The 15771-nt window shown below is 44.0% G+C and overlaps 1 long non-coding RNA gene across 1 annotated transcript in view; it reads right to left on the bottom strand.

Annotated features, from left to right (window-relative positions):
* LOC123520807 overlaps nucleotides 1-15771 on the bottom strand; it is a 42342-nt gene that overhangs the window by 7437 nt on the left and 19134 nt on the right. Inside the window, exon 2 of the long non-coding RNA XR_006679381.1 lies at nucleotides 5692-5748. This is a non-coding gene — a long non-coding RNA (uncharacterized LOC123520807). The remainder of the gene's footprint in view (nucleotides 1-5691; nucleotides 5749-15771) is intronic.

Raw genomic sequence — 15771 nt, 5'->3', positions numbered from 1 at the left:
ATTAACTTAGTCATTTAGTCTGTACTCCCCCATCATGCTTATCTGATTTTCATGTTTCATAAATGTTGAAGTGAGACTTTCACCTCCTCGATCATCTCATGCTTTTGCTCATTTTCAAGGGAAACTAATATTCTTAAGTCGACCACAGGTACAATTTTGCACGATGTCTTGCTTCGCCACTTATTCCATACTCCATAATCATTCTGTACATTTTTTTTTCCTGATTATTTTTACTTCAAAGTCTTTAAACTGTAACTTCCATCCACTGTTTGCGTGAATTGTCTTACAATCTTACAACACAATCTATCGCCTCTGTCTTTCCTTATCTTAATGAACCATTCCCAGAATCCAAAGACCCCCAGCGCACGCACGCACGCACGCGCGCACGCACGCACACACACACACACACACACACACACACACACACACACACACACACACACACACTCCATAATCATTCTGTAGTGTAGTGGTTAGCACGCTCGACTCACAATCGAGAGGGCCGGGTTCGAGTCCCGGGAAGCGGCGAGGCAAATGAGCAAGCCTCTTAATGTTCACCTAGCAGTAAATAGGTACGGGATGTAACTCGAGGGGTTGTGGCCTCGCTTTCCCGCTGTGTGTTGTGTGTGATGTGGTTTCAGTCCTACCCGAAGATCGGTCTATGAGCTCTGAGCTCCCTCCGTTATGGGGAAGACTGGCTGGGTGACCAGCAGACGACCGAGGTGAAAAAAATTACACACACACACCTTGATAAAAAGTTCTCCTTACAACAGTTACCTTCGATATATACAAGAGAGCAATTAAGGCTTATCTTGTCTCTCAGCAAAATTTGTGATTTAAAATGTTTACTTTATTTATCTATTATGTTATTTTACTATCATATTTATTTTCCCACTACTTATTGAATAGTATACAACTTTGTTATTATATGGTTGCAATTTGATATTTTGTTCATATTGTATTTCATGCTTCTTTCACACAAGTCAATATTGCAGCTTTTTCTTTAAGCGTGCACTGCTTGTATGCTATTACCTCTTTGAATGGATTAAAAAAATATCCGTCAAGGAGCTACAGCTCGACGGACCGTGGCTAATTAATTATCATTATTATTATTTTTATACGACTATGTATTGACACTGATATTAGCAATAAAACATTTAACACACACACACACACACACACACACACACACACACACACACACACACACACACACACACACACACACACACACACACACACACACACACACACACACAAGATACATTATACTACAATTCTAGGTGATCTTGAAATGCATATCTATCAGTCTCACAACAAAACCCATGACAGAGCAGGTGAATTACTGTCATTCGTCTTGAAGCAGGAACGTATCGCGACCACTAAACAGAGACGAACTACCCAACAACCCTCAGTGAACAGACGTATAGTAATTACATCAGAACTTAGATAATTTAGACAACATTGTGGTTAACACGTGGAGAATAGAAGCAATGGAAATGGATTTTCTTTTGTGGAAGGATACGAATAAAGATGCCTGGACAGCTCGAGTTAAGAAATGAGAAGGTATTGGGAAGAGCACAAACGGAGTGGAATATCATTAAATGCATCAAAGAACAGGAGAAGTTTGTGGGACATATCATCACAGACAAAGACTTCAAGATTGACTCTTTGTCGGGAAGAGAAGTAAGACCAAGAGGTGAACAAGGGTTAAGTATACAAATAGTCTCTTGGAGGACATGAGAGGGCGGTGAAGACTGACGAACCTCGTGAGGACGGTGTCTGATTGGAATGAGTGACGCTTCAAATGGCAGGATACGATCTTCAGTCGCCACACAATTCCATCACCATACGCACACTCTTCTATGTCCTTAAATAATCTTACATCACCCTACACAGTCCTCCATCACCGTACACAGACGTACACCACAGCACACAACCTTGCCCCACCACACACACTTACATTGCCATACACAGATTTATATCACCATACACATCATTGCCTTACCATACACATCCTTCCTTTTCATCACCACATACCAGAGATAGGCAAACTTTTCAGTGCAACAGCCTCATTAGAAAAAAATCACATTTCTATAGTGCCGTACTATATGTTAATCTAAAAATAACTAATATTCAAAAGAGACAAAATGAAAGGCTTCCAAAGAACAGGCTACTCTCCCATGCATACGCACACCTGCAGGAGAAAAACAAAATGTTCACAATATTATTTGGAGTTGCTTGGTATCTCCATCTTTCAAATTTACTAACATTTTTGGTAGGCTGCATGCGGCCCGCGGGTCGTAGTTTGCCCACACCTGCATGGCACAGACACTCTTCCATCACTATCAGCATCACAGAACAGTCTTCGTTACCTATCACATACTCACCACGAACAATAACCTAGAGTCATTAATATTCATGGGCAGTGGATGTATCATCATCACCATCATAAACATTATCATTGCCATCGTCAGAGCTTCTCCAGTTAGGACAGCGAGGAAAGCAAATACCAACTCAGGTTACCTCTGCGAGTCTTGACCGAAAAAAAAATAAATAAATAAAACCTCTTCGCCATGGCTGGAATTCGAGCTGAGTGTGCCAATCTCCAGACCATCACAACCACCACTGACCTGCCTCATCGTGCCTTGCTTGGTGATGCCACCACCCAGAGACAGGTGACCATGGCAACACAGTCAGTCGATGCTGCTTTCACTCCCATTTTGTCTGACGAATGTAGCTGGCGTATGGACTTACATGTATCTGATTCTTGCAAAAACTCTTAACTTCAGTACCATGATGCGTCTGAATATTCATTCTGGTTACTATTTGGTGATATTATACAGCTTCAGTAACGTATGTGTAGGATCAAAATAGTGAAAACTGTGGCCATTAATCTTCTGACTTCCATAGACCCTTCCTAATATCAATAAATTGGTCTAATCGTACACAAATCTCAAGGTAAAACAGTGTTCAAGTATTGAAGAGGTTAATTATTTTTAGCATAATGGATTATGTATGGACGAAGACTCGGGTATGTTAACAGACAGTCAGGTATCTTGTAGACAACTAAAAGGTTTGCCTGACTATACAGCCATTATTCTACACATGACCAAGAAAACGCGAACACTCGAGCCAGTCAGCGGGAGAAAGCATCACCTCTTATCAGTGCTGCCATGTTCGCGCCTCCTCACCTGCCAGTTACCGTGGCTGACTCAGCGTGATGGGTATTTGTCCGAGTAACCCACACACTCCTCTCTACTACACTGACTGACTGACTGACCCCACAACATCGAGGTCATATGGCGCTGTCCTCCTCAGTATACTCTTCATTAACTTAAATGCAAATACGTCATTATTTTCTGTGTCAAAAGTCAGATAAAAACCCTTTGTCGCCATTGCCTCGCCCGCCACGCCCTCACGACTAACCTCAATAAGCCGCCGGCCATTCAACTTTATCCTTTCACAAGTCAATTCATTTCCAGCCCTCAACCGCCGGGCCTGGAGTCACAAGAACCAAGAACCGGTCCCGAAGGAAAACAGTGAGGCGCCTGTCTGCCCTGCCCTCCAGAAAGCCTACGTGCCCTCGGCCTGGATTATATTAACCGGCTGGGTCTCATATCCGGCTTTCCACAGCCAGTAATAGGCGGTTGTCGAAATGTGCTAGTATTATGATCGCTGAAGACTAACTTTGAGTCCCTCCTTCTTTATCTGGATGTAGTGAAGTGCGAAGATTCTTATCAGTGTCTTGTGGAGATCTTCTTGCGTCTATTAACCTCTAAACAAGAGAAAGGCAGACAGAAACAAAAAATAAAAAGAAATTGGGGAATTCTTTCTCTCCCTCGCCACCTGACTCGTCTCGTCTTTCTCCCAGGATATTTTTGTTGCTATATTCAGGTCCAGTGAACCCTGTGTTATCTGCATAAGTTAAGGAGTAGCTTGGTGAAGGTCAGCCGTTTTTCTGCCGACACATTTTCGAGTTTGTGTAAATTGCATGTGATGGAGAAAATTATGTTCCAGCGATCATTTTCACGAGGAGTCACTCTTGTTTATCAGCAAAACTTTTTCTCTACTGGTCACCTCAATTTAGCGAGTAGGCCAGTGAGCATATCCAGCCACAAGCACCCAGGGGCAGATACACACACACACACACACACACACACACACACACACACACACACACACACACACACACACACACACACACACACACACACACACACACAGAGAGAGAGAGAGAGAGAGAGAGAGAGAGAGAGAGAGAGAGAGAGAGAGAGAGAGAGAGAGAGAGAGAGAGAGAGAGAGAGAGAGAGAGTACAAAAAGCGAAGGAAGAGGATGAGATTTATGTGACCACCAACACAATGAATTCGTGACACGGGACAATATTGTTGGAGGAAAAAAATAAATCCATGTTTTTTCTTGTACCGAGTGAGAAAGAGACGACAGGAACAAAGTGCTGAGTGTTCAAGGATAACGTACAAAGAGAGACAAGGAAAGAAATATTAATAATGCAACATAGAGTAAATAAGTTTGAGTACTCTATTTTCTTGGCTTTGGCTGATGCTTTTTTTTTCTCGATGCGGACCCCGAGCCTTAAATGGGCCTTTCTTATTGTAATTTTTGTTGCCCTGACTAGTTTCTTTCCTATATACACACAAAAGAAAGAAAAACCTAAAAAAAAAATACATACATCAAAGGGAAGGACAAATAATGAGGGAAGGAGACAGGAAACGTATCTCTAGTGCCAAGTGTGCTGGGAATGATTATAATAAATCAAAATGTTAATAATTTCGCAAGAGAGAATCTGGCAGGATTGTTATTTATTTTTTTATTTATTTATATTTTTTATCTCGCGGACTGTACAGGTGTGAATGAACCGCCGGAGAAGAGAGAGTAGTGATTTGATACACGTGAGAGGCCCGCCAAGGAGGGTACGAAAGGCGAGCCACTCGGGGAACAGGTGAGCGATAAGGATCAGGAAACAGTACACCTTGCTCGTGATGAGTACAAGAGGAACAAACCCAGCGAGGTGGTGATACGTGCTCCGATGTTAGACAGTTTGAGAGAACACTGGACACACTGAGGGCCAAGATGGTACATGACGAGGGTTTAAATGCTGACTTCTGTTAACAACTAGTCTTACAATCTCCTCATCTTATGTTTTCTTATCTTCATGAGATAGAAATGATGCTGCTCGTCCGCGCGCTTACAAACGAACAAACGTAAACACACACACACACACACACACACACACACACACACACACACACACACACACACACACACACACACACACACACACACACACACACACACACACACACACACACACACACACACTGACAATTTTACCTATATAAAAATAAATTTCCTGACAGTAATAAGAAATTGTACGTGTCAAAAATCTAAAGATATGTTTAATATTGCCTTATCTTTTTATATAAAAGTGTTAGTGAAAAGAAATTAAAAATAATTAATGGATATCATGCATTCCCTCCCGGCGAAGGTTAAGTGAAGCACATGTGAAGCACACTCAGCTCACCTTGATCAGGGTGAGAAGCAGCTCGCCCGGCACTCACCAGGGGCAAGGTCGACGTAATTGGCAAGAAACATTCTCCTCTCTCTTATCAGTAGCTTCACAAAAAATAACCAAGTAATTAGGGCCACCTTAAAGCGCAAGGAGCACCAACCTGTTGGCTGCGCGGCGCGTCCCCAGACTCCCAGGCCAGCGCGGCTTGGTCTTCGCCCTGAAGGAGGAGGCGAATAGTTAGTGAGCTGCAGACACACCTTAGGTTTGTAGTATAACACACGAAGGATAACATGTAATATCAGCATTAGGATAAAGAAAGACAATACAGGCTCTGAACTGAAAGAAATAGTGCGCGACTCAAGGTCAGAGTTACACACTCAGAGGAGTTCAAGGGCAGATGAATGAAAAAAGGAGGATCCATCCCTTGAAGGTCACGCCATAACAGCTGTCCTTTTAAAAGGAGTAAAAAAGTGAAATACTGTCTTGGCAAGGAAGTCACGTCTCCCGGGGCGCGGATGAGCAAGCCACCACACGCCCCTGGGCAGCTGTGATTACTGATTCGCTGCGGGCAGAGGCGCGCCATCATACCGCCTTCCTGGGGATCGTTGCTTTGTTTTGCATGTTAGGGTTGATATATTTTGAATTGCTCAGGGCAAGGGCACGTCTGGATACAGCCTGATAATAGAGCATTGTTGCATTTTGGTACCAGTGATGTATTTTGCAAGAATTATATAAAAATTCAAATCATCATAACTTATCGACGACGTGAATGATGGTGAAAAAAATAAGAAATTTGAAATATGTTTATACAAAAAAATCTGTCTCGTCTGACTTCGTCTCCAGGGCGTAGGACACCTCACTGTGTCCTGGAGTTTTGACGAGGCTGCCCTAACAAACTCGTCTGACCGGCCCGCAGCAGGTGGCGGACGCCCACGGCCCAGTCAGCGACGACACTCCCCTCCCTGCCCCCCGACCCGAGCCTGGCAGTCCCCGGGCGGCCGTCACCACGACACAACCTCGTTTTGACGGCTAACTTATTACCCCTGTGAGTGCTTCCAACACTTTTACTCCAACACACACACAGTGAGAGAGAGAGAGAGAGAGAGAGAGAGAGAGAGAGAGAGAGAGAGAGAGAGAGAGAGAGAGAGAGAGAGAGAGAGAGAGAGAGAGAGAGAGAGATAACTTATGGCTAAATTGACTGAAACTGTCGTTTTATTTCACATTGTCAGCTGACTTTAACATCTCCCTGTCACCACCTCACTTTTGTACGACATATAGTACATTGTAGAAAACCTTTAGAGAACACACGAATAAATAAGAAGCCAACACAATCACTATACTTCAGTTTGATTTACGTTCCTTGGTGAAGAATTTGCGAAAGAAATACGTTTAAAATGTCTTCAATTATTAGAAAGTTATATCAAGTGAATATTGGCTCGATAATATTTCTTCTAATAAGAAAATAAGATAAAGTAAGAAGCAAAACACACACACACACACACACACACACACACACACACACACACACACACACACACACACACACACACACACACACACACACACACACACACACACACACACACACACACACACACACACACACACACACACACACACACACACCAGTAATTTCATAGATATTTGAATGTAATACTGCCATCTCTTTATGGCTGGCCATGCACCCAGGGAGCGAATAATGCACCCTAAAGATCTTACATTGCTTAAGACGCCAATGTCTTTTTATTGATGTCTCATACTGGTCACGATCATGCTTATGCTTGGACGATGACCCAGGAGTGTGTGAGAGAGTGAGAGAGAGAGAGAGAGAGAGAGAGAGAGAGAGAGAGAGAGAGAGAGAGAGAGAGAGAGAGAGAGAGAGAGAGAGAGAGAGAGAGAGAGAGAGAGAGAGAGAGAGAGAGAGAGAGAGAGAGTTCTTCAGTTTCTCTTCTCTTCCGGTATTTTAACCCTTTGATTGCTAATGATACAATGACGCATAGTATTGTATCCAAGTGACTAAACAATTTCACTGAGCAGAACAAAACTATACAGGATGTTACGAGATGTCAAAAAAAAAAAAAACTCGATGATTCCTCCTATAGCTGAAAACTTTACTCCATCTTTCTGACAGTTTTCTTTTAACACTTAAGCAAAAAGAAAATAAAAAAAAGATGGATGATGAATTAGGTAGCGTTTCTTTTTTTTTTCCTTTCTTTTTATACTCACACATACGTTACGGAAAGTCTGCTTCGAAATTGTTGTGTACAGTTGTCTCGTCCGTGTTTTTTCCGACCCTTTTCCTGTATGACGAGTGGCAGCGTTACGGAGTCTTGGAGATGACAAGCCTCGCCCCATGTCACTGATCACCAACCGTGTCTTTCTCACATTAGGCGCTGCAAGTTACGCCTCTTCATCTGAGTGTACTGGATATGAGAATGTGATTTGGTGTGTGTGTGTGTGTGTGTGTGTGTGTGTGTGTGTGTGTGTGTGTGTGTGTGTGTGTGTGTGTGTGTGTGTGTGTGTGTGTGTGTGTGTGTGTGTGTGTGTGTGTGTGTGTGTGTGTGTGTGTGTTTATTCACCTGCACAAGACTTCTGATCTCTCTCGACACACCCACACATTCCCTTGCCGAAATAGCTCAGAGCTCAATGTGGCTGATCTTTTAGTGGGACTGCAACCACACAATAAGACAGCGAAGTTGCAACCCATCAGATTAAATCCCGTGCCTACTCGCTGCTGGTAAACAAGGCTACACATTAAGAGACTTGTTCATTTGTCTTCCTACTCTCGGGACTCGAACTCCAACACTGGGGTGATAAACAATACACTATGCGGCATCAGTGTCTGTGTGTATGTGTGTGTGTGTGTGTGTGTGCGCGCTTACCCACCCACCTATCTGTTTGCTTCTCTTTCTCTTTGGTTGTGTGTTTATAAGTTAGTATTCTTGTCCGTGTACTTTTGTCAGTCTGTCTGCATTAATTCATGTTTATCTGTCCGTCTGTCTACTGTCTCTTTCTCTGTGTGTGTTTTGGAGTATATGTGTGTATGTATGTTTGTGTATAGATATGTATGTTTATGCATGTTTGTGAGTCTACATGTCAGCATATTTGTTTTACTTTTTTCTTCCTTTCTGTCTATCTGTCTAATCCATTTTTTTTAATTTTAATTGTTCTTTTGTTTCCTTTTATGTATGCTTCATTTAATATATATTCTTGTCTGTCTGTCTATCTATGTATCGTTGTCTTCCTGTCTATTCATTTCTATCAAATTTTCTCTCTTTTTATCCCTCTATCTATCTTCTTTCTCTTTGTCCGTTCGCATACATAATTACTTCTCCACAACCAGCAACTTTCTTTTCTAAAACAACATCATGGCACAAATCTTAAAACACACCAAGACTACACTAGCCACAAACAACAATTTCCGTTCACCGATGATCACACACACACACACACACACACACACACACACACACACACACACACACACACACTAGCTCGATCATCAACCTAAGCACACACTAACAAATATAATAAAGAAAATACACTGAAATATAACCCACATTCTACTTCAGCCTGTAAATCTGGAGAAAAAAAAGAGGCAGGAAAAAAAAAGAGAAAGACCAGCAGTAGCAGAACACCAATTTTAAACATGAGCGCCAAAGGAAAATGTATGTAATTACTGAATCCAGGGAGACGTAAGATGTAGGCAGACGGCGGCGCATCGAAACTCCCCTCAAGACCACCACAAACGAGGAGTGTCTGACGGGGGAGGTCGCAGCCACCCCAGCCTAATCCAGCCCAGTCTAGCCCATCCCATCTTGTCCCGCCTGGAGGACTGCCGCTCGTGGGACTTTCCACCGGCAGCAAGACAGTGGTAGTGGCTCTCCAGCGTGTTGGGAAGTAATATAATCAGAAACTAATTTGAGGTAAACTTGCAAACTCATTTAATTTTTTTTCTTTTCTTTCTTTCTATCTCTTGTCTTTTCTTTCATTTTATTTCGTGCGATTCAGTTTCATTTTTGTGTTCTTTCTTTTTTCTCTTTTTTCTTTCTTTCTTGCCTGTTCACTTTCTTTCTTTCTTATTCTTTTCTTTCTTTCTTTCTTTCTTTTTTTCTTTCTTTCTTGCTTGCCTGTTTTCTTTCATCTTTTCTTTCTTTTTTTCTTTCTTATTCTTTTTTTTCTCTGTCTGTCTGTCTGTCTGTCTGTCTCTCTCTCTCTCTCTCTCTCTCTCTCTCTCTCTCTCTCTCTCTCTCTCTCTCTCTCTCTCTCTCTCTCTCTCTCTCTCAAAACAAGCAGAGTGGGTCCATAACACCATCCTCTGCAGTAGCACATTTACCCTGCATTACTGGGGAGATCGTGCAAGAAGACGAGTGTGAGGAGAGGAGGGCCAGGAGCGGCTCTTTCTGGCGGTGGTTTCCTTAATTCAAACCTCACGCTTAGCCTTTCAAGTTTGCACGCCCCCGCATCCCGCACGTCCGGCCCAGCATCACTTTCCTGCTCCTCGCCAAAATCCCTCTCTTCTTGTCCCAACATTCTTAAACACTGAAACCCGCAGCGAGTCTTGCAAGCTTCCTTCCTTCCTCCTTCCTTCTCTCTCTCGCTCATCTACATACGTTCGCAAATAGACTCTCCGGTTTTCCTTTCTCCTTTTCCTCTTTGGCGCGCACATTTTCATCACCATAATTTTTGCTTTTATCACCTAAACCCTCATCATCATTCCACTCCTCGTGCTCGTTCTCGCCGCTCAATAATGTATGCATAATAATCTCCATTTCAGTGCCACCCTCAGCCAAGCATCCAGACAGGTTTCCTCTCTCTCTCTCGCCGCTCCGCCACTCCCGCCAAGGCACACCCGAGACCTGCCGGTGACCACATAGTTTATCAAGGTAATCCCTGTGTAGCTCAATCCGCTCCACGGCCCGCACGTCCACACCGCTCAGCCTCACACGCCACAGGTAGAACACGCGCCCACAAGTCGACCTTATCCTGCCTCAGCGTTGGTATCTGATGAGCTTCCTCGGGGATTAAGAAAGAGTGTGTTGCTCCATGACTATGTTTTTTCTTCATCTTGATCAGATACATAGCAATGGAGGATGACAATTGTGTTTGCCTGTTTATTTGGACGTGTGTGCACTCGCGCATACTCAACGCCAACACGTACACACTTCCTTGAGCCCAGTCTAAATAAGCGCGAAGGCACATTTACAAAGGCGACGTGTGAGTGCTGCAAAACAGGCTTAGAAGAAGACGAGAGAGAAAGAGAGAAGAAAAAATAACAGGAAAATCTTAATGCAGCATCACTTTCCACTCCTTAAAGATATAAATATTTCGAGAAAAGCGCCGGAACAACTGTCCTTTGACGAAGATTTAAAAGGAGCGACAATAGAAACTGGAAAGTATTGTTCTTTAAGGCGGCGCTTCTTGTTCCGTGTACCTTCCGCCGCTTCCATTCCTTCCCTTCCCTTCTCTTCCCTTCTTTCTCTCCTTCGCCGGCAGGAATGGAAAGCAGGAAAATAGAGACAAGATAAGAAAAGAAATCAGATGTGACATAACAGGCGTACTCCACTAATGACAGGGGACACGCGAGAGAGAGAGAGAGAGAGAGAGAGAGAGAGAGAGAGAGAGAGAGAGAGAGAGAGAGAGAGAGAGAGAGAGAGAGAGAGAGAGAGAGAGAGAGAGAGAGAGAGAGAGAGAGAGAGAGAGAGAGAGAGATCAAGGAAGTGAAAGCCACGCTGGAAGAAATTGATGGCAGAGAAAGACAAAGAAGAGAGAAATAGAGAAAGAGAGAAAGAAGGAGAGAAAGAGAGAAAGCAATGACGTGTGAGAGGGAGAAAGTTTGAAGTGGACATGCAAGACAAAGTAAAGAAAGCAGCCATAAATGAAAACAAAGGAAAGAAAGCATCAAGAAAAAAATGCACCAGCACCAACATTTAGACCGCAGAGAGACAGAGAGAGAGAGACAGGAAAAGAAACAGGAAAAGAGAGAGATAGAGAGGAAGAAAGAAAGGTGTTCCAGGTACAGAAGTGGAGGAGACAGTGCGTGACCATAGCTATCATCCAGGTACCACAGGCGGCCACCCAAACGCCCCGTCTCTTAAGTAGCGGACCTGTGTTTAGCGCGTCATTGCCGTAAATACCACCATTCGCCTTTCACCCCCGCGGCAGGCTCGGGAGCGGCGGGCGGGCGGGCGAGGGAGTAAGCGAGCGAGAGAGCGGCCCCTTCCTCCTCCCTCACCTTGGCAAGGCCGCTTGGGGTCATGCGCCGGGAACACCGCAACGGACACCTCAAGGACGTCCCAGCGCCACGTTTCAGCGAGGCGAGACTGCTGACACGCGAGAGGATAGGAAGAGCGAGGAGGGAGACACACAGACTCCAATCTACTAGCAGGAGCATAAAACCCCTGATTATACACTCGGCTAGGGCGTGTCCCGAAGAAATTGAGCGTGTGCAATTATCTTTTAAGCGATTCTAATGCCTAGGTGGTGGCATGCCGTGTGTGAGAGATGAAAGGCTCTGTCCACCACTGGTCTTACTCCCTCGCTGTGCTCTCTGCTTTATGGTGATCGCATTGTGCTCCTTGTGCTTCTGTCACACACTTTGTACGCTGCCTCGCCTCACTTACGTTATTGTTAAAGATTTGTTTCCAGCTCGTAAAATGTCGGATTTCTGAATGGATGGCGTGAGGAGCTGTAAATAGATTAAATACTGATTTCTTTCAGCAACACATTTTTTGTCCCCTCTCGCTTCCTTAACTTCTGGGGTCACGCCGTCATACAGCTCCTGGCGCCTGTCCAATACGCTTGCTTCTCCACCGCCACGCTTTTTGACATCTTCACCAGTCAGCCGCTCTCCTTCTACAGATCACGGTTGGTTTGCCATCCTCGCTGAGCTGTGACAACACTAACCATTCTCTCTCTCTTCCCTGACAAAACGTTCTCACTCACCCCTGCTGCACCGGGCGACTGGGACACACACACACACACACACACACACACACACACACACACACACACACACACACACACACACACACACACACACACACACACACACACACACACTGTAATATATTCCAGTCGTCTCCATACAATTTCAACCTTTTCCAGTCTCCGTCTTGCGAACTCAAGACGCCTCGCACACTGCCCCGTCACGCGCCACACAGCTTGTCTGGGACACTGAGAAGCTCGCTATATAAGTTGTGAGATATGGTTTCTGTCTGCAGGCGGTATTTCCGAGACATCTTTGACGCTAAGCTCACAGGAAAGACCACGCTCAGAAGATTTGATTCCTTGTCCCGCTCCTGGAAATAAGAAACTGGCGCGCATGAATCGTCACCGTCTATTCACGTTATTCATCATTATTCATGTCATTCAAACGAACTTTCTCGCTCTAAAAAAGCTTATGACATTGTCTTCATACCTCTCTCTCTCTCTCTCTCTCTCTCTCTCTCTCTCTCTCTCTCTCTCTCTCTCTCTCTGCGCTGGCTATCATAATAAGATATTAACAATTTACTTAAACCGCAACTCTCATTACTAAACAAGCCTTCAGTGCAGTCATCTGATAATTGAGTCCTGCACCATAATTTAAAATACATACAAGGGAGTGAAAACCAGACTGGATGAAACGCCAGACAAAGGACGGGCTGCCGCTGCAGGAAAGGTCAAAAGCTCTTTGTTTACGCAAGGAAGGAGAAGCATTTGATGGGCAAGCTTGAATGTGCAAAGAAGGGTTCGAATCCTGTCCACGGTCTGAGTGCAGGTTGGGCTTCCTCACTCAGGACAACGGCTTCCTAGCGGGTGGGCTTTGAGATAGGAGGTACCCTAAAAAGTATCCCCTTTAGCCCAGAAATTCCCGTGAAAAGCCCACATGGTATAAACAAAAAAAAAAAAAAACGAGTGCCACGGCTTTGTTTCTCTGATGTACGTCCCGCGTCTCCTTTATTTACCGCTTCCCCGCGCCGGCAGTGACTCCATCTCCGAGCATGCCCCGAAGATCAAGTTATCTTACCTTTGGCTTCCCTCCGTCACGCTTTTCCCAATACCGGAATGCAAGGGAGGCCGCAAGAAGCAAGTAGGCATGTACGTACTAGTCCTTGTCTAAAACATAAGTATCTATATATACAGTATAATCCACTTGTCACTCTTACTCATATATCTGTTTAGTGTTAACAGCTCCTCATTGACCTGACACCAAGAACTGTGCTACAACAGACTGTAATTCACTAATGTAACTCTACTTACTTCCTCTCATTTCTTTTAGTTCAAAAGTATCAAGCTTGTTTACGTTAACTGAAGTCTTATCCGAGTTACTACCGCTAAGAATCTTCTCAAAATCAGAAGCAAAGCAAACACAACGATCAACACTATGACTCTGCACCAAAGTCGTTTTCCATTAATGACTGACCTGAAAACAGGAGTGAAAGTTTGATAATTATACCTCAGTTTCCCCGCCTCGCTCTCGGTGGTGCCGCGAACTCTTAAGCTACAATGATAAACTTCACTTCACTTCTTTCTTTCTGCAATGGCTCGTACTTTTAAACCCTTTAACACTGGAACACATTTCTACCTTGAGATTTGTGTACGATTAGACCATTTTATTGACATCAGGAAGGGTTTATGGAAGTCAGAAGATTAATGGCCACAGTCTTTACTATTCTAATCCCTAACACAAGTTTCTGAAGCTGTTTGAAATCACCAAATAGTAAGTAGAATGAATATGGAAACGCGTCAAAGTACTCAAGGGGTTAAACGCTTAATTCTCTATTCAGGACTACTTTTGAAAGCCACAAAGACCAATATTTTTTGCACTGACATTTTTTTTCTTATAATGGCAATGTGGTATCCTTCATTCAACTATAACCAGAATTAAACAAACACTACATGAAATCTTAATAATCTCCAAAGTAATCTTCAAGGTGGTGGAGGTGGTTTCAAGAGACGAAGTAAGGAACTGTGATGCTCAATTCCAGGACGAACTTGGTAAAAATGTGACTGTCCCCTTTAAGCAAGAAAATAATGCTAATGTGATGATAGTTACAGTTTGAATTGTTCTTATGCATTCTCTTTCTCCCCTCTGAACTCTCGACTCTCTCTCTCTCTCTCTCTCTTTGAACCTGCCCTTGGCTACATGTTTTTTTCCCACTAATCTATTCACCTGAGGCAGGGAAAAGTGCATACAAAACCTTAATGATATAATTATTTGCGAGAGAAAAGTGTGGGTAGGCAAACGAATATTATAAAGAGCAGTGGAATAATTCTTCAGAGATTACAGACGAGGTAGTGATTGTGCACGGCAAGGGGAGGCCAGCGGGGCGTGAGCAGCGTGTGTTTGTGTGTCAAGAGCCGCGGCGCCATCAACACTCTGCCCTCCACAATCATTTCGGGTTCAGCAAAATCTCGTTACATTAAAACTCGGCGACGCTGATTACTCGTGATTATGAAGCAGGGGGGAGCGGCATTATGGGAGACATACATCAAGGGAGGACAAAAAAATACTGTCTATAATGTGGTGATATTTTCCATGGTTGCTGCTGCTGTTGCTATTGCTGCGGGTAAGAAGAATCGCACTCCCACGGTAGAAGTCTTTTTTTTTTCTTTCTTTCTTTCTTTCTCTCTCTCTCTCTCTCTCTCTCTCTCTCTCTCTCTCTCTCTCTCTCTCTCTTGGATGTATTCTAGATTACGACGCCCAAAAGTACTGATACTCCCACAAACACTTACAAGCACGTACCTACCTTCATATAAGTGGTCACGGATGCACAAACGAGCGTAACACACACACACACACACACACACACACACACACACACACACACACACACACACACACACACACACACACACCTATCCACTCGCACCAATCCCATTCTTCATCTAAGCAACAACAAACACAAACACACACACACACACACACACACACACACACACACACACACACACACACCTATCCACTGCACCAATCCCATTCTTCATCTAAGCAACAACAAACACAAACACACACACACACACACACACACACACACACACACACACACACACACACACACACAGAGTAGCCCTGTGGCCCCTTCACACACACCTGTTGGCGGAGACAGGTCGCCAGAATAACCTTCACAAAGGCTGTCATACATCACAGGAGTTGCCTTATAATATATTTACTGAACCTTCTCGGATGCTCACACTCACCGAGCCTCTACCAAGCCCAGCCCAGCCCAGCCCACCCGAGCCTTGCCTCAGCACAGGA

Source organism: Portunus trituberculatus, chromosome 47 (assembly GCF_017591435.1).
Source record: "Portunus trituberculatus isolate SZX2019 chromosome 47, ASM1759143v1, whole genome shotgun sequence".
Classification (NCBI taxonomy): domain Eukaryota; kingdom Metazoa; phylum Arthropoda; class Malacostraca; order Decapoda; family Portunidae; genus Portunus; species Portunus trituberculatus.
This window is presented reverse-complemented; position numbering and strand designations above follow the sequence as displayed.